Source organism: Panthera leo, chromosome B2 (genome assembly GCF_018350215.1).
Source record: "Panthera leo isolate Ple1 chromosome B2, P.leo_Ple1_pat1.1, whole genome shotgun sequence".
In the NCBI taxonomy this organism is placed as follows: Eukaryota; Metazoa; Chordata; class Mammalia; order Carnivora; family Felidae; genus Panthera; species Panthera leo.
Genome location: NC_056683.1, coordinates 144,659,306 through 144,678,442, shown reverse-complemented (window position 1 = coordinate 144,678,442; position 19,137 = coordinate 144,659,306). Strand labels below are relative to the sequence as shown.

At 39.4% G+C, this 19,137-nt stretch overlaps 1 protein-coding gene and 1 long non-coding RNA gene across 3 annotated transcripts in view; one reads left to right on the top strand and one right to left on the bottom strand.

The window, feature by feature from the left end:
- Positions 1 to 19,137, top strand: part of PRKN (parkin RBR E3 ubiquitin protein ligase) — a 1,339,251-nt gene that overhangs the window by 630,334 nt on the left and 689,780 nt on the right. The window lies entirely within an intron of this gene.
- Positions 341 to 10,142, bottom strand: LOC122220582. Its single transcript, XR_006202940.1, has 3 exons — positions 9,710 to 10,142; positions 8,548 to 8,595; positions 341 to 509 (listed from the first exon to the last, which is right to left on the bottom strand). It is a non-coding gene; the product is annotated as an uncharacterized LOC122220582 (long non-coding RNA).

Sequence of the window (19,137 nt, the reverse complement as noted above, 5' to 3'; positions counted from 1 at the left end):
ATGCATGCTACTCTAATAATGTAGATGTTGTTCAAGGTTCAAATGGTATGTCAATGCAAAGAAAAACAATAACTACCATTGTACAATGTTTCTATAGGTAGAAAGAAAAGCCCCAAAAATGGTTTCGTTGCTGTTTTAGCCTCACAACAAACTTGCCAAGAAGAGAAAGCTGATACCAATTCTAACATTACACCTGGAGAAATCTGAGCGTTGTAGAATTTAAATGACTTGCCGAAGGTCACAACTTAGTATGTAGAATAGCAAGTACTCAGGTACTTTGATTCTGTAGTCTGTATTTTTCTATTACATGCAGTCTTAGAAATCACTCGAGTCACTAGAATCTAATGAACCTTTCAGATGGTGGCCACAATTATGCACCTTCATTTGATGCAGAGAAACTTTTGTTCCCATCAGCCTTGATAGCTGGGGAAGAATCCTAGAACACAGTTGCTGGGAGGTTTCAAGCAGGAAATCGAAAGGTGACACCCTGCTCTTTAAGGTCTATGTACCTGAAATAGACAACAGCAGAGAGTAGGTGAGGAGGAATATTTGGGAACGGAATACAAAAATATGTTTTCCAATAAACAGAACTCAAACACAACATTATCCTGGCTCTATAAAAATATCGTATCACCAAGCGTATCTTAAGACCTCCCAACTGGCAAAGACTGGAAAATCAAAGGACTGTCTGAACAGAGAAAAGTTCCAGGAGGATTGAAAAGAACGCATAACTCTATTTCTTCGTATGTGTACCTGTGGGTTCACATGCAGGGAGTGGCTAGAAAATCCGCCGAGAGCCCAGGGGGAGGAGGGAAGTGGGCAGATCAGAAAGGGCTTCACGAGCCATGTTAGGAAACCAGGAACGCGGACTGTCCTCAGCATGGGGTGGGGCTGCTGGGGATGTTAAGAGGAGATGGTCGGGTTCTCATTTTTGTTTAGAAATATCCCACTGACAGTTGTGTGGAGAAAACATGTGAGGGAGCTGATATGGAAAACAGGACACTCATTAATATGTCATTGCCATCTTCCAAAAGAGAGTACGAGGAATCAAAATAAGTTTATGGCTTTGGGACTGGGGAGGAGGACAGAAATCGAACACATATTGAGAGGACAGAACTTGGTGAATGAGAAGTCACTTTTGAGCTGGAAAATCTGCCTTACGGGGTTCTTAATCTTTCTTGAATAAATACCGTTCCTGGTTTTCCAAGAGACTGCCATTCCTTGTGTTCTTAGATGTGCATTTACATTCCCTTGAACCTTCTATTTGACCTTGTTCTAATGGAATGATGCAGTCAGTGGTTAGTGTGCGTGAATGGCTCCTTCTGCCTTGCCAAATGGGCTGAGTACTGAGTTTTGTGAGTTTCGCATTAGCTTTTCCATCGCCTTCGTGGTCATCAGGACATGAGCTGTCAGAGCTCGCCATTCCCAGTCTGCCAGCCTCTTCTTTCGAGGGAAGGTTAAGTCACATCTGGCTTTGTGATTTTAGGTGAAGATAGGATAGAAAGGGGGTGGGGTGAGTCGGGTTATGAGTCTATCCAGTCAGATCTTGCTCCGTTTTTTTTTTTCAAGTCTTAATTTGGAAAATTGTATAATAGTATTCTTTCCGTATGACATTTCCTGGTTATAACTGCCCTATCTTATTCACGCGGGAAAAACAGAAATCTTTTTTGTAAGTTTACGGGCTTTTAGGCACAAGTATTTATTTCCGATACATTTGCCATCGCCAAGATGAATGTTGTTGCCCAAGACAGCTCACCTGTGCTGAGTCATTTGAGTAGAAGGCAGAGACCACGTCAAGTGGTCCACAGAAGTGGCCTCATTAGAAAACATGGAAAAGTTTGACGCAAAGTTCCAGTTAAAATGTTACTATTTTTATTGGCCTTGGATAAAGTGATGGTAGATGTGGTCTGAATTAGCTAGAATTAAGTAAAATGGTTTTGAGAAAATATTTCCTTAAACCAGAGTGTAATTTTGGGTGAGAAACATCCTGTGCATTTTCCTTTGCCTTTCGATTCCTGAGTTTGATTCCTGTCACAGTTCACCTCTCTGAGTGTTTCTTAATGTGGAGTGTATTGAAATCAAGTATGAACATGCCTTCAGTTAGCACACTAGTTTCAAGAAGCATGATCAATAGTTCTAATCTATGGGATGCATTTGAACAGATTGTGTACCTGTTCTGAAGTCATGAGATTTGTAACCGTGAAAAACAAGAGAATATTGAATATCAGAAGCCAGAAGCCTTGACCTGTTGGCTGATACCATGTATTTTTTTTTTTAGTTTTTTTTTTTTAACGTTTATTTATTTTTGAGACAGAGAGAGACAGAGCATGAACGGGAGAGGGTCAGAGAGAGGGAGACACAGAATCCGAAACAGGCTCCAGGCTCTGAGCTGTCAGCACAGAGCCCGATGTGGGGCTCGAACTCACGGACCGTGAGATCATGACCTGAGCCGAAGCCGGACGCTTAACCGACTGAGCCACCCAGGCGCCCCTACCATGTATTTTTAAATGGAGCCAGTTTGAGGTGTTAACCTGATGTAGAACCTGATATAGATTCAATTTATTATAAGCAGAGATAGTCTTGTGAATAAAGAACAAATATTTTAAAGCAAACTTTTATTTGTTTTCCTTCTCATAAACCATCTGGATTTTTCAGTTTTGTTAAAAATTGGTAATTCATGGAAGAGTTATCAGTAAATAGGGAAGCAGGGACTGTTTTGGGAGCTGATTAGCCCGACTAACTGACAAGAGTCTTTGTCCGGCTCTATCTATTTTACTTGCGTTAATTTTGTTCCATCAGGAGAATGAGCAGAACACCTTGACAGCTATGATGGGGCAGAGCCACCTGGGCGGTAGAAATCCTGTAGGGTGTCCTCAAGAGGAGCTTTTGTATGCTGGGAATGAAAACAGGCCGACGAGTGGTTTTGCAGCTAGTGGGACTAGCAAGACGTGTGTTAGGTTTGGGTCGGAACCAGAGGAAGAGCCGAGGTTTGGTGACGTCTCAAACTAAAGAACAGCCTGCAAACGGGTCTAGTATGTGGAGGGACAGTGAGGTCTCAGCACAGCTGTGCTCATAGGACACAATCACTGTAGCTGTCATTGAGGTTGTAGAATGTCAGTCAACGGTATCCCTCCCTCCTTTAGCTTTTGAACCAATAGAGAAATGGATGTTGACTCAACAGACATCCACACGGGCCGTGCTCCCGATGAAGCTAGTCTGGGGAACACAGTGCATACTTGCAGCAGCAGTGGTTTGCCTCCTCTTCTCCCACTGGGTGAAACTACACAGCTCCTCACAGAGAAAGCGTGTGGACCATTGAGTGCATGAGTGGGGACATCGGGAAGAAGACGGGAGTCCAGTTTTCTGAGCAAAGGCAAGAATGTAGGGAGATAAAGGTGTTCCCCTAGAGGGCGCCTGGGTGGCTCAGTCAGTTAAGCCTCTGACTTCGGCTAGGGTCATGAGCTCACTGTTTATGAGCTCAAGCCCTGCATCTGGCTCTGTGCTGACAGTGCAGAGCCTGCTTGGGATTCTCTCTCTCTCTCTCTCTCTCTCTCTCTCTCTCTCTCTCTCTCTCTTTCTCTCTGCCTCTACCCCACTTGCATGCTCGCTCTCTCTTTCTCAAATATAAATAACTAAAAAAAAAATGTTCCCCCAAAAGTACTATTTCAAAAGAATAGAATTAGAGAATTAAAATGATTGGGGCTCCTGGGTGGCTCTGTCAGTTAAGCGTCTGACTTTGGCTCAGATCATGATCTCACGGTTTGTGAGTTCGAGCCCCGCGTCAGGCTCCGTGCTGACAGCTCAGAGCCCTGAGCCTGCTTCAGATTCTGTGTCTCCCTCTTTCTCTGCCCCTCCCCCACTCGTGTTCAGTGTCTCTCTCTCTCTCTCTCTCTCTCTCTCTCTCTCTCTCTCTCCCCCCCCCAAAATAAATAAACATTAAAAAAATAAAAATACAATTAAAATAATAAAATAAAATGATTTAAAACCAAGATCTAAGTTGTTCTTCCACAACAGTCTTTCGTATTTCACTTGATGAAAGAAATACACACACAAAGACATTTAGAACTATTCATTTTCTTATGTCAATGAGCTAAAGGGGAGGAAAATGATGAAATAATGGGGGGAGGGTGATTCTTACACATAGGTGTAAAACTTAAATTATGTTTGGTGTGAGCTTCAGCCAGTTTGAATTGGTCCTGACAAAGTTCAGATAACTGCAAATGTAGTTGTTTTAATTTAGAATTAAGACTTTTTCTCTCATTTCTCATTAGCCCACAAATAAATAGGCTGAAGTGATTTTTCGCAGTGAATGCACCTTGATGGTAACAGAGTCCCGGAAGAAAGGGAGAAGGAAGGAAAGGGAATCATAGAAGTATCTTGAAGTGAGAAGGCTTGGAGGGAAATTTATACACAAGACCAAATGGTCAATGCGTATTAAACGGATCCCTGCTTTAAAAAAAAATGCCTTTGCCAACGCATCCAAGGACAAATCTAGGTTTCCTTTTGACCAAGAATCATTTTGGTTTCTTGATTTTGAGGATTCGTGGTTCCTTCTTGTTAAGAAGGCCTTGTTCTCCGTAGCCCTACAAAGGTGAATGTGGGAAAGAACAAAACCCCTGTCCACATGCTGACGCTGTAGGTGAAACGCCTGCTTCATAAATGCATAGTCGTACCATTGGGTTTGGGGTACAACCGGAGTCCCGCTCATTACTTCTGTGTCTGATGCCTGACTGAGGGGGCCCTTTCCAATTTCACCGCCTTTTACGACCCTTGAGACGTGATTTTCCTCACTATCTCTAAGTCCTACAAGCACAGATCACCCATACCACAGAGCAGTGTGTAGCCTTGTGGACTGGCCAAGACATCACCCCCATTGACACCTCTTCATGGAAAGTTAATTATGTCGAAGCAACAGAAAAATCAATTAAGTTATGATCCCTTTATAGTTTTAACCATGTCCTACGTATTTCTTCCTCTCCCTTTCTTGAGAAGTGGTGTCTGATTGACTTCAGCCCCACTTGGGAATTTACAGGAGGGTAGTACACACCAAAATATGATGTGTTATTCACAGTGTTTTATTTTGAGAACTAACTAATGTTTACATGATGACGACAGTCTCTGGGCATTCACTAGCGATCTAATAAACCTCTTATCTCATTCAATAAGCATAGTCCAGTTCCAGTCATAATTATCAAGATAGAAAGCCAGCTGAGGGAACTATGAATCTTTACATGATAATAAACGTTGTTATTCAAATAGATTTACATGCCTTGAATTGAAATGAGCATGACCGTCTCAACAGTTAGACACATATTATGCTGTCTGAGACTGCCTCTAATCTGGGCCGCAGCAAATTTCCCTCCGTGCAATAGCAAGATTATTCTTAGTAAAGAGAGCTTGAACAGATGAAGATAATCATATGGTTCTCCTAAATTAAATCTGTTAAGAGTGCATAAAAGTGAATCACTGTATCTGTAAGTCTTTATTTGTCTCCATTGTTTAAATTCTATGAAATAGGACAAAAAAAATCACTGCTGTTTGAATCCTATCACGGGGGTGTGCCTACAGTGAAGCTGTAAACACTTAGTAATATAATTGAAGGCATCTTGTGGTTTAGGAAGAGTTTGGTAACTGGAAAATGTGGAGGGATAAGCGCACCGTTTGACATTTAATGCATTTAGCATGATGGCGCCCTGCATGAAGGGACTCTCCATACATAATGGCAGTGATTGACTGGGTAGTGCAGGGGACCAAGAGTTGTTTCACTTATAACAATGCAGTTTCTTTAAAGAGACGTGACGTTTTTTCTTGTAATAATTTCTCAGAGGGGAAAAAGGATGTTAGCGAGTATTTGGTTATGAAATGCTTACTTTTTAAGATACGAGAAACATTTTAGTAGCAGAAGGAAATTTGTTTTTTGCCACATCATGCCAAATTATGTTGTATGAGCTATAGAGATACCCCAGTTCTTGGGAAGATTTTCCAAGGCCAGCTGAGATACTCTGTTTAAACAGCTGTTGAGCTAATGTGGCAGCATCAGATAATCGATACAAGCATAGACACTTGCTCTGGTTAATTGCCGATGCGAGCAGCAGCTGCAACATTATGTATCAAGCATCTCTTCTACTTGGAAGTGACATTATGTTTGGGCTTGTATAAAGTGAGGTAGACATAGGAGTCCGCCACTTTCTACAACTAGACAGTCTAAGAATACACAGAGCTCTATTGTCCCTTTACTGACTAATATCTGCATGGCCTGTTATAGCTGATAAAGGGTTTTCACATCAGTTAGCTCATTCGTTATTTTATTTGGCCCGACACTTTATTACCCACAAGTTACAGATAAGAAAATGAGGCATAAAAAGGTTAACATGATTAGCTTGAACTCCAGTGAAATTATGTCTGGAACTTAGATCTTCTGAATCTTTGTCTACTGGGGTGCTCTTTTGAGATCATATTTTTCTCATATTCTGGACGTTTAGCAGCACCTTCTAATATTTATTTAATATTAACTATGTGCATAGTATGTAATAATTGAGTATTAACTATTACCTAACCATAAACCCTATGATGTAGCTTGAACAATTGTTATTCCCACATTACACACAGGAAACTGATGTTCTGAATAACTTCCTCATCGTGATGTGGCTCGTAATGGCAACAGGATTTGAAATCCAGTCAGTCTGATTAAAAAAGTACTAAGACATTGTTCATCCTCGCGGCATCCCCATCCCTTTCAATCAGTACCTCGCATACAATTACATTTTATCGTTTATTTTCATTGAACCATGTCATCGCATGGTAATAGTAGCTATTTAGAATATTGCATAGAAGTAGCTATTTGTGAACTACTTATCAATATCATCTTGCAAATATATATCCCAGAAACCAATCTAGGGATTGGTGGTGTCTGGACCTGTTTTCCCTGCTCATAATCCTTCTTTCTTTCATGGAACTTCCCTCTTCCTGACTGATTCCTAATTGTCTCTCGGGTCTCAGCATAAATAATAGTCCTTCCAAAAGTCTAGATCAAGGGTCCCTCCTACGTGCCCTCAAAGAATCCGTGTGTGGGGGCGCCTGGACGGCTCCGTCGGTTAAGCGTCCAACTTGGGCTCAGGTCATGACCTCATGGTCCATGGGTTCGAGCCCCGCGTCAGGCTCTGTGCTGACAGCTCAGAGCCTGGAGCCTGCTTCGGATTCTGTGTCTCCTTCTCTCTCTGCCCCTCCCCTGCTCATGCTCTGTCTCTTTCTGTCTCAAAAATAAATAAAAAACATTTAAAAAAAATTTTTTTAAAAAGAATCCATGTGTTGATTACTTGTTTAATCACTTTTGTCCTCCTAACTGGAAAAGTCTTGTTCAATGTTTTATCTCCAGTCTACAAAAATACCTGTCACATATTAGGTGCATAATTTAGCAAATGAACTTATGACCACAATGACTTAAAATTAGCATCAAGTGAATATGATTTAAGAAATAGATGCGTGCATGTGGTGTTTGTTTCAAATTCTGAAAAATCCTGAAGAGTGTCTTTAGTGACCAGAGAAATTACATTAAATAATTGGAAGTCATTGGTAAGTTTACACGTGGGTGCAGATACTGTCTGCTTATGCCTGTGTCCAGATAGTAAACAAGAGAGATCCTGATGGGCTATCAGAGAACACTTGAAATTGGTGCTATTTTGTTATTTTTGTCTCCATAAACCATATCTGATACGGCACATTATTATTTCTTAATGTTTAAAATACTTAAAGACTTTTAGTAGAAAATATATCATCCAGATATTTTGAATAAAAACGAAAGGAAATCTAACTGGGTTATACTGTCAGAAAACAGATCAAAAAGCTGGAGGTGTAGCAGAAAAGACAAGCTTAACTAGCATCAGACAGCTTTCTAAGGGTGCTGTTGAGGAGCTCAGGTGTAGACTCTTGGTCAGTGGCTTGCCAAACCTAAATTTGACAAAGGGTGCCATGCGAGCTTTCCCCTTCAAATACCAACCTTCAGTGAATCTGAGCTCTGTGACTGCTTAACCAAAAGAATATGGTGGAAATGACCTTGTGCCGTGTTCAGCCTAGGTCTGAAAAAACTGGAAGCTTCTCTTTCCACTCTCTCACAGTTGTCACTCTTGGGAAACATCTACCATGTTCTAATGAGGCACAAGCATCCCCTGGAAAGGCCGTGGTTGAGGAGAACCACAGATGTGAGCCTACTGCACTGGGCTCATATTCAGCCTCCAACTTGGCAGCCAGTAAGCCATGTTGAAAGTGAACCGTTCATCCTGTAGTTGGGCTATTTAAGCCGACTATACATGGAATAGAATAAAGCTGACCCACCAAGCCCTACCCAGCCTTGGACCAAACTTTTATTAAAATTTTGGCTGTTTTCCAACAAAGCAAGGAACTTCAGATATTCCATTTTATGAAATAGGAAGAGATCCATGTTATTATGGTAAACAAATCAGTGTAAAAAATGGACACCCTTTCATGAAAATGCAATACTCTTTAAGATATGCCCATGTAGCTAAACATGAAAGCCAGGTGAGTACTTACATGTAGGGGCAGGATTTTCTTAGGAACAGTCCTGTGATTACCCCCAACCTGTGAACAAATAAGCACATTAGGTCTCAGATCTCCATAAAGCATAGAATTAACAGAATTTCACTGAGAATCAAGGTTGCTTTGATGTGGGAAAATTTTGTAAACCACCCAGTTTCGTACTGAGGCAAGAAGATGGCTTTGCCATTACTTTTATAATGATCATTATTCCCCTGCTTATTGGCTGGAATTCACTAAATCACTTTTTTCCTTCTTCTGCTTCCTTCTGCCCCATATAAAATCCTTTCAAAAAAGAGTTAATTATTATTCATACAGTATCCGAATCAGAAACAAAAATATTTGTAAGGACTAAACAGTCATCTTCTTAAGGTCTTTTATTTTCTTTAAGTTCTAATTCACCTCCTAATAATTCTCTTTTTGCTTTAAAAACATTTGTAGATACAACTGGGCTAATAAGTGAACAGTGAGCCCCTTCATGGAGTCTTTAGTGGTCTTTTCCTCGACAGAAGCAGCTTGCAATTGGGTCTTGCAGTTAGGTGTTCAGAGCTAAAGGTGTGTAAGATGTTTATGCTCTAAGGTGTGTCTGAGAGGCTCAGTCAGTTAAGCGCCCAACTGCAGCTCAGGTCATGACCTTATGGTTCGTAGTTCGAGCCCTGCATTGGGCTCTGCGCTGACAATTCAGAGCCTGGAGCCTGCCTCCCATTCTGTGTCTCCTTCTGCCCCTCCCCGACTTGTGCGTGCCCTTTCTCTCTCTCTCCCCGTCTCTCTCTCTCTCAAAAATAAATAAAAACTTAAAAAAAAAGAGTAGATACACTAAATCAAGCACAAATATATTTGTTTGTTTTTTGTGTACTAATCTCTTCCAATTTAACTTGCCAAAATAAATAGAAAATCACTCTCTGGTCACATTCAGTATTTATTTTGTGATATCTCCCTCGGCTGTAATATTACATTCTCTACTTAAAAGTTTAAAAGAATGACTCCAGGGAAGTGTTCAAATATTCACATATTTCAATTGAAAATTGTGTTTATGTTAAAAAAAAAGAAATAGCCTGAGAACTTGGCTATTAGAGTCACATATTGAATTATCATTTCTCAAACTTTAACTTTGCGAGAAGTCTTTCTTATCTGCAAAATAAATGTGGCAGTGACAGACCTGAAGGTGACCCCCAGTGATCATCTAGCTTGTGGCATCCATGCTTTTGTGAAATCCCTTCCTCTTGAATGCCAGTGGTTCTGGTGATTGCCTTCCAACCAAGAGCAAACGGCAAAGGTGACGACAATATGTCTGCTGCTCCCTTGACCATTTACACGAGATTCCCCTTAACCACATGGTGGTAGACCACGTCTTCGGAGACGAGACCAAATATGGTCCTGTTGGCTTGATGGAGTAAGCAGCCAGGTTGAGGAAGCTCACATGGCAAGAACCATAGGGGCCTCCAGTCAGCAGACAGATGAAAGCTGGCAGCCTGACAATTACAGCCACAAGGAAATTAATTCTGAAAACATCCACGAGAGCATGACGACTAATGCTTCTCCAGTCAAGCCTCCAGATGAGAGAGCAGCCGTGCCGACACCTTGCTGACAGCCTTGTGGGGCCCCGAGCAGAGGGCCCAGTGGAGCCAGCATGAGGTGATGGCCCACAAAAGTTGTGACATCATAGACACATGTTGGTTTAAGCCACTGAATCTGTGGTAATTTGTTACACAGCCGTAGAAAACTAATACGAGGTGCAATCTCTCCTATGCCTTCTGAGATAACAAATAAGACAATGTATGTCAAAAAGCCTGTTAACAATAAAGACTTTAAAAGAAAAAAAAAACATAATTCTTAAATAACTTGCAGAGAAACAGAATATAAGCAAAAGGGCCTCAGTATGTATATGTATATGTATATGTATATGTATATGTATATGTATATGTATATGTATATGTATATGTAATACATGTATGCATATACATGTATATATGTAATACATGTATAGTATATATGTAAATTCCAAAATAAGTATATGTAATATACATATATAAATTACAAAAAGTCCACACACTTTTTCATGGCAGAATCTTAACTTTGTGTTTGCCTTGTGTGTGTGTGTGTGTGTGTGTGTGTGTGTGTGTGTGTGTGTTCTTTCTTTTGGTATTTGCTTTTATAAGTATTAGATTTAGTTACAAATTTCCTCCCCACCAAGATGGTAGAAGTAAATGTTAAACATACCGCTCATTAAAGATGAGTCTTCTGATGGTGCATCAATGAAGGAGGAAGAGGTGGAGGAGGAGGAGGACAAGGAGGGGGTGGGGATAAGGAGGTAGGTGGGAAGAGGGAGGAGGAAGGAAGGCAAATGAGTTATCTAAAAACACAAATACTTTTTACCTTCCGAGTAGGGCCACAACATTTTGAAGCAGTTAGCAAAGACATCACTGTGTATTCAGAGTAAAACAATACCATAAGAAATGCTTATTAATTTGACATATATTTTTTTTAATTGTGACCAAAAGTAAAGAAAGAAATGAATGCTTTTCTTATAAAGTGACTTTACTACTTAGCAAACATGTATCCTGGAACATGCCTGTTAGCATCTCTAAGCCTTAGTTTTTCCATCTAAAAATGGGTAAAGGAATGCCTACCCTTCTTTGTTTTATATAACTTGCAGATGAAGTCTGTGTGGTACCAACCAGAGCCTCTGGCTAATAGCATATATTCATGATATGGTAGCTCTTTTTTAGAAACCTAAGTCACCACATACATATTAAATGTAATCTACTAAAGTAGGCATGGAATATATAACACATTTTATGAATATTTTCATCAAAATGATTAATGCTTTCTAAAACATTTGGGTTTTTGAGGTCAAATTCTGATATTTTTAAAACTTGTAAACTTATAAATAAGGTCATTCCTTGATGAATTAAAAATGAGAGTTTAGATGAATTATATAATGAGAGTTTAGACTTCTTTGTCTCCCTATATCTCAGCACCCCCATGTATGAGAAACAAAGAACTTCTTGATTTTTTTAGATAACACTAGAAAATTATTACTGCTTTGTGTGCTCCATTGACTTTGCTATTACAACAAATTTAATTTAGTAGTTGTAACAATAATTACTGGGTTTGACAGTGTTCCTGAAAATTCAAAATGAGAGTGATATAAAATGAAAAAAAATTTTTTCATGTAAAAGTTCAGGTAAGGAATTCAGGACTGTTATGACACTCTCCGGGGTCAGGAACCCAGACTCTTTCTGTATTGTGGCTCTGCTGTGTATAGCTTTGAATTTGTGGTTCATGGTACAATGTGCATCTTACGAACAGAACAATAGAGGAATGGATGAGGACAAAAGGCGACTGGAAGTTGCACAGGAAATTTCTGCTATATCCCCTTGGCTAACAAGGGGGGATATAGTTAGTCACAGGGCCACACTTGCCAGGGAGGCTGGGAATACAGTCATTTTTCCAGGTGCCACCTTCTCAGATATAAATCAGGAAATCTATGTTCCTAAAGGAGAGGAGATACTGAGAGACAACTCACAGCACGTGTTGTAACGTGAAGAAAGATATTTGTTCTCACTGGGATAACATCTGCATCAGTGATTCAATAAACAGTTTTAAGAGTGTAATATATATCTTCTAATAAGCATATATCTTAGTCATAATGAATACGTATCACGTCAAAGAAAAGAATGTGATAGTCTTTGAAGGATTTCATTCAACCATCTTCTGTCAGATTCTTTACCTACCGCAAACTCTTCCTGGAGCATACCCATGATTTATTGTAAGAGTCTCTTGGGATCTTAAATTGTCCTATGTGGGGAGGTACTTTTAGGACGTCACACAGGACAAAGAGGGAAGAGGCAGCTGGCAAGCATTTTGAGGACCCATCCATCTTCAGCCACAGTGGGACTACTATTTGTTTTATACATTTGTGTTCTACAAACCATTTCATTTAAGGAATGTATTCTATTTAAAAAAGAAAACATAAAACAGCTTTAGAAAACACACATTTTTCAGTTTCATAGCTTTACAGATGAGAAAATTAAAGCCTGGTTCACTTAAGGTATTTTTGAGTATTCACTATGTTTTGCTATGCATAGCAAAGCATGTAGATATAAGTTGGAACAGTCCATGACTTCAGGCATTCTGCAGCCTGATGGTGAATGGAAATAACCAGTTCAAAGCCATAGAGCTGGTTAGTCTTTTGTTTTGATTGACAGTGGGCGGAGCCTATGAAAAGTTATAGTCTATTATCTCCAAAGGCTACAAGGGAAAATCACTAAAGATGTATTTTTTAAGGGAAAATCATTTCATTACACAATTTAATATTAACAAACCATATTGGCTGTCACTCCTAATTGCCTTGTTCCTTTATCAAGTCTGGCTGCTGCTGAATGGTAAATTGGAAATGGTTAACATTAATTGAGTACCTAATATGTGCCTGACACTAGCCTAACATTTATTTATTTATTTATTTATTTATTTATTTATTTAGATGGTGGGGAGGGGCAAAGAGAGAAAGAGAGAGAGAATCTTAAGCAGACTCAAGCCCAGCATGGAGCCACACACAGGGCTGTATCTCACGACCATGAGATCATGATCTGAGATGAAATCAAGAGTCGGACGCTTAACTGACTGAGCCATCCAGATGCCCCTAGCCTAACCATTTTATATCCAATCCTTGCAACACTCTTATAAGGCAAATTCTATTATCACCCAATTTGGCCTGGGCTAGCTGATCCCTGAGAGGTTAAGGAACCTCCCCAAGGTCGCAGAGCTACTGAGAATTAAGGCTTCAAAAATATTTGTTGATTCATTGTTTTAACTCATGGAATAAGTTACATTCCATAAAATGCACAGATTTTAAGGGTTTCGTTCTGTGAGTTTTGACAGATCATCCCAATCAAATAGAACATTTCCAGAAATTTCCCTCATGCCTCTTTCCAGTCAATAACTCCTTTATCCCGAAGACAATCATCTCCTGATTTCCATCACTATAGATTAATCTTTTTACCAACATTCAGTATTTTCAGCCTTTTTAGGCACTTTTTAGTGGCTAAAAAGTTAAATCAAATGAAATTGTATCTTGTTGTCTTAATTTTGTATTTTCCTTGTTATTAATGGTATTTGTCATCTTTTATATGACCATTTGCATGTCTTATTTTGTGAATAGTCTGTTCAAGTCTTCTGTTTATTTTTGAACTAGGCTATTTGTCTCTATAGCATTGACTTTTAAAAGTTCTTTATTCTGGAATTATTTGACAGATATATGTATTGCAAATATTCTTTCCAGTCTGTGACATGTATATTCATGTTTAATAGTGTCTTTGGATGAGCAGAAGTTTTTAATGTTCTTTGAAGTTCAATTTATAAACGTCTTCATTTATGGTTAGAGCCTTCTGTGTCCATATAAGAAAGTTCTGTCTGTTCCAAGGTTGTAAAGATGTCCTTGTTTGTTTTATTCTAGAAGATGTATGGAGTGAGGAAAGGATTTAGATATTGATACTCAGTTGTTCAAGTGCCATTTGATACAAAGATTCTTCTCCTTCCCTCACTGAATTCCCTTGGCACATCTCTGTTATTTTTCCCCTTTTCTTTTCACTTTACTGAGAAATAATTTGTGTAAAATATACTGCCTCTATTTAAAGGGTACAATCTGAGGAGTTCTGACACATGTGTAAACCCATAAAACCACCACTACAATTAAGATAGAAAGCATTTCCGTTAACCTTTACGTTAGTTTGCTGGGGCTGCCATAACAAAGTACCACTGACTGGGTGATTTAAACAGCAGAAATTTATTTACTCACAATTCTGGAGGCTGGAAGTCCAAGATCAAGGTGTTGTTGAGGTTGGTTTCCTCGGGGGCATCTCTAGTTGGTTTGTGGATGGGTTGTCTTCTCTGTGTGTTCACATGGCCTTTTACCTGTGAGCGTCCATGCCCTAATCTCCTCTTCTTATAAAAACAACAGTCATATTGGACTAGGACCCACCCTAATGGCCTCATTTTAACTTATTGCCTCTTTAAAATCCATATTTCCAAATATAGCCACATTCTGTAGGGGAGTTAGGACTTTGACATGTAAATTTTGAGAGGACACAATTCAGTCCATAAAACTCCTCCAAAGATTCCTCATGCTCTTATGTAGTGTTTTCCATGCTCTGTCCCACCCAAAGCTACCACTGATTTGTTTACTGCTGTAGATTTGTTTGCATTTTACGTAAGTGGAACATGTAGCATATTCTGTTGCATATTTTGCTTCCTTTACTCGCATCATTTTGAGAATCATCCGTGTTACATTTGTAAGTAACATGATACTTATTGCTGAATAATATTCCATTGGATGAATATGCCACATTTTGTTTATCCATTCATATTTTGACACGTTTCGGTGGTCTACAGTTGGTGGTTATTATGAATAAAACTATTACGAGCGTTAGTATACAGTTCTTTATGTGGACTCATGTTTTCATCTTTGTTGGGAAATTACGTAAAAATGAAATACTCAAATCATTTTCAGTTACGTCTAACTTTATCAAAAATGCCTGAAGCTTTCCAAAGGGGCTGTGCCATTTTATATTTGTACCAGGAGGGTATGTGTGTTCCTGTTGTTTTACATATCACCAATATTTGCTATGGGTGTTTTTAAAAATGTAATCTGTTTGAAAAACAGGTTGCTCAGTTCATTTGTAACATTGGCTTTTGTAGCAACTCCACACAATCTACAGGATAAAGGATCCTTCTTTCTTTTCCAGGACGATATTATCAGGTTTTAAGATATGGTCTGGGGCGCCTGGGTGGCTGGGTCGGTTAAGTCTCTGACTTCAGCTCAGGTCATGATCTCGCAGTCCGTGAGTTCGAGCCCCGCGTCGGGCTCTGTGCTGACAGCTCAGAGCCTGGAGCCCGTTTCAGATTCTGTGTCTCCCTCTCTCTTTGCTCTTCCCCTGTTCATGCTCTGTCTCTCTCTGTCTCAAGAATAAATAAACGTTAAAAAAAAAAATTTAAAAAAAGATATGTTCGATAAATATTTGTTGAGTAGATGAATATTTTGGTTCAAAGGATTTTTTCTTTATTATTTTCCCTGTTCACTATTTAATGACTGCGTTATTGGGCCTCGGCTCTAGTCACAGCACTGTGCTTAGCCTTTTGAGAAGCATAGGATCCTTAAATCCAGTGGAGGAAGATGGAGAACCATGTTTGCTACATGAGTAGAAATATATGCTTTAAAAGAGTTACAAGCCACATGCTCTGGAAAGTGACATAATCCCTGGGGAATGGCTGAGTAACAGGGAAATTGAGAAAAATTAAAAAATGAAAACCGCACTGGGCTGAGTCAGATGCCTTAGAACTGACCAATTACTGCTTATCTGTCTACTAAATTAAAAATAACCCTACTCAGGGACTTCTATTTTGAGAAATAAGAAATATTACTTGTAACAGTTGTCATTTTTCAGTAAGTCAGCATGTGTCGAGGACTGGGCAAAACTTTTTTAAATGTGTATTTATTTTGAGAGAGAGAGATAGAGAGCAGGCAGGGGAGGGGCAGAAAGAGACAGAGATAGCGAATCCCAAGCAAGCTCCACACTGCCAGCCCAGAGCCCGACGCGGGGCTCGAACTCATGAACCGTGAAATCGTGACCTGAGCCGAAACCAAAAGTCAGTTGCTTAGACGCTTAATCAACTGAGCCACCCAGCACCCCGGGGCCTGGCAAATATTAAAGTTGCTATTTCATTTAGTATTCACGAAAGCGCAATGAAGGAGGCCTTTGACCCCTTGCTTTTCAGAAGAGGTTTAGAAAGGTGGGGCCCATAGATAACAATTGGTGGAATTAGAATTCAACAGGTCTGTGAACTCTGAAGCTCCTCCTTCCCTGTATCATTTTTTGTTGCAGGTGCAGAGGAAAAGAAAGGAAGGAGACTCTGAGTGTAGGAGGGTTTTTTTTTTAATGTTTATTTATTTTGGGGAGAGAGAGTGTGGCAGAGAGAGAGAGAGACACACACACACAGAGACAGAGAAAGAGAGAGAGAGAGAGAGAGAGAGAGAGAGAGAGAGAGAGAGAGAGAGACTGAAGCAGGCTCCAGGCTCTGAGCTGCCAGCATAGCTCAAACCCATGAACCGCGAGAGCATGACCTGAGCTGAAGTAGAACATTTAACCAACTAAGCCACCCAGGCGCCCCTGAGTGTAGCAGTTTTAAGGACAGTTTTGCTGTCCTAGTATTATATTACAAATATAATTCTCAAAATTATTTTAACCCCTTAATTATATGACTTAAATGTTTGTGGCCCCAATCAAGAGGATATACTAAACGCAACACATTTGATAACTTGAAATAATCAGTAAAAGTACAGTTTAAGTAAAAGTACTGTTAAAATAATCCTTTATTTTATATTATTTTTTATTTTTTTAAATTTACATCCAAATTAGTTAGCATATAGTGGAACAATGATTTCAGGAGTAGATTAAATAATCCTTTTTAAAAACTGGAAACACCAAGACTTCGTAGTAACATTTTGGTAAAACAGGATTTGCAATTTAAAAAAAAATTTTTTTAACATTTATTTATTTTTGAGAGACAGAGAGAGAGAGCGCGAGTAGGGAAGGGGCAGAGAGAGAGGAAGACACAGAATCTGAAGCAGGCTCCAGGCTCTGCACTGACAGGCTGACAGCAGCAGGCCTGATGTAGGGCTTGAACCCACAAACCGTGAGATCATGACCTGAACCAGATCATGACCTGAACCGAAGTCGTACGCTTACCCGACTGAGCCACCCAAGCACCCCCGGATTTGCAACATTTTTAGACAGCAGTGTATATGCCCACCTATGTAAAGCAGACTATAGAATTTATTTAGATAATTCAGGGGGGTGGAAAACAACCTCTTTTGCTTTAACAGCTTATCTGGATCTGGGTCAGAATGATATTTGGATAAGAATTAGCCAATGAAGTACTTCAATTTTCCACTTGATTAGACATGCAAGACATAGCAAAAATGACTTGTAGATTAGTCCTACAATTTTTAAAAGTAAATTTTCAGACTCATAATTTACAGATTTAAACACTTGCTTTTCATGCCATTGAGTCCTTTTTTTTTTTCTGAATTTCTGATTTACATGCACCATATAGGTGTGTTTAAATACTATTCCTCTTTATGATTTTCTGTTGGTGGTGATATTATCAGGGAAAATCCCCAAACGTCACCTCTGGTTGCAGTTTTCCAGTCGTTTACCAATTCCAACAACGTGAGTCCCTGCACCATAACAACACCCGTGGATTCCACAGGCCAGTGGCTCCAAGGTTTGAATTGAAGTAATTTCTCACTTGAGACCCGGGATGCAGCTGCTGCTACAAACTAGTGAGATTCTATGGTGGTCAAAATGCTGTTGCAATGTTTTTTTTTTTTTGCTTTGTTTTGGTTTTTTTTTTAAGTGCTTTTCAGTATGAACTTGGAAAACTGTATTTACCCTAGGTCAACGATTGGCAAACGTTCTCCATAAAGGACCAGAATAGTAGGGATTTTAGGTTTTGCAAGCCACTTCCTCTGTGTTGAAACAACTCAGTTCTGCCCTTGCAGTACATAGACAACAGACACATGAGCGACCATGGCCGTGTTCCGATCAAGTTCACGTGCACACACGGAATCCTGAATATCACTTACTCTTCATGTGCCATGAAACACTCTTCTTTTTGTGCTTTTTAACCATTTAAAAATCTAAAACCATTGTTTTTGCTGTGTAAAAACAAGCCCTAGGCCGGAGTCAGTGAGCAGACCACAGATTGTTTCCCCCTGCTATAGATGCTCAGATAATTTATGTATTGTCTTGATTGTGTAATCAATATTGAGCTAAAAAAAGGAGGAAGTTTTATAAAGAGCAGCCAAATGATCCTTTATTAAGACATGTATTTCACCACTGTTCTGACATTTTTTTCAGATATCTTTCTCCCATTCTTTACATCGGAGAGATTAAATACATTTTGGGGGGAATTCTCTCCCTGACATGGCTGCCGTGTGATATGCAGTCCCTTTTAAATCTTGTAGCCTGGAGACCTTTTTACCCCTGTATAAAAACCATTAATAATAAATGCTTTAACCATGCATCTGTTAAAACACAGTATGCAAGGATGAACCAATTAACATTTTATATTTCCTAAGACTCGAAAGCGGCAACATTGAATCTGCTTTGTAATGGCATAAATTCACTGGCACACTTGTTTCTATTTTCGGGATGGGTACAGCAATAGCGTTCAATACCGATGCTGTGAGGAGTGTGGCTCAGCTAACACATTGATTTCATTATGCTGAATTCCCATAGTCATTGGAATTCAGTCATTTGCTTTATTACTTATGTTATCTGGTTATGGTTTGAGATCAAGAAGAATATTGTCAATGGGCTTTCTATAATCTCCTCGTACAAAACGAGGACTTATCAGATAAAGTAGTATCTTATATGATAATTATAGGAATTGTTACGTAAATGTTTTCATTGCTTCTTGGACTTTGAAATATTAAGGCATGCAAAAGAAATATCTGTGTGATGCACAGTTTCATTTCATCCTAGACTTTGCGGCAGGGAATCCTACTCTGGGCAGTGAAATGAA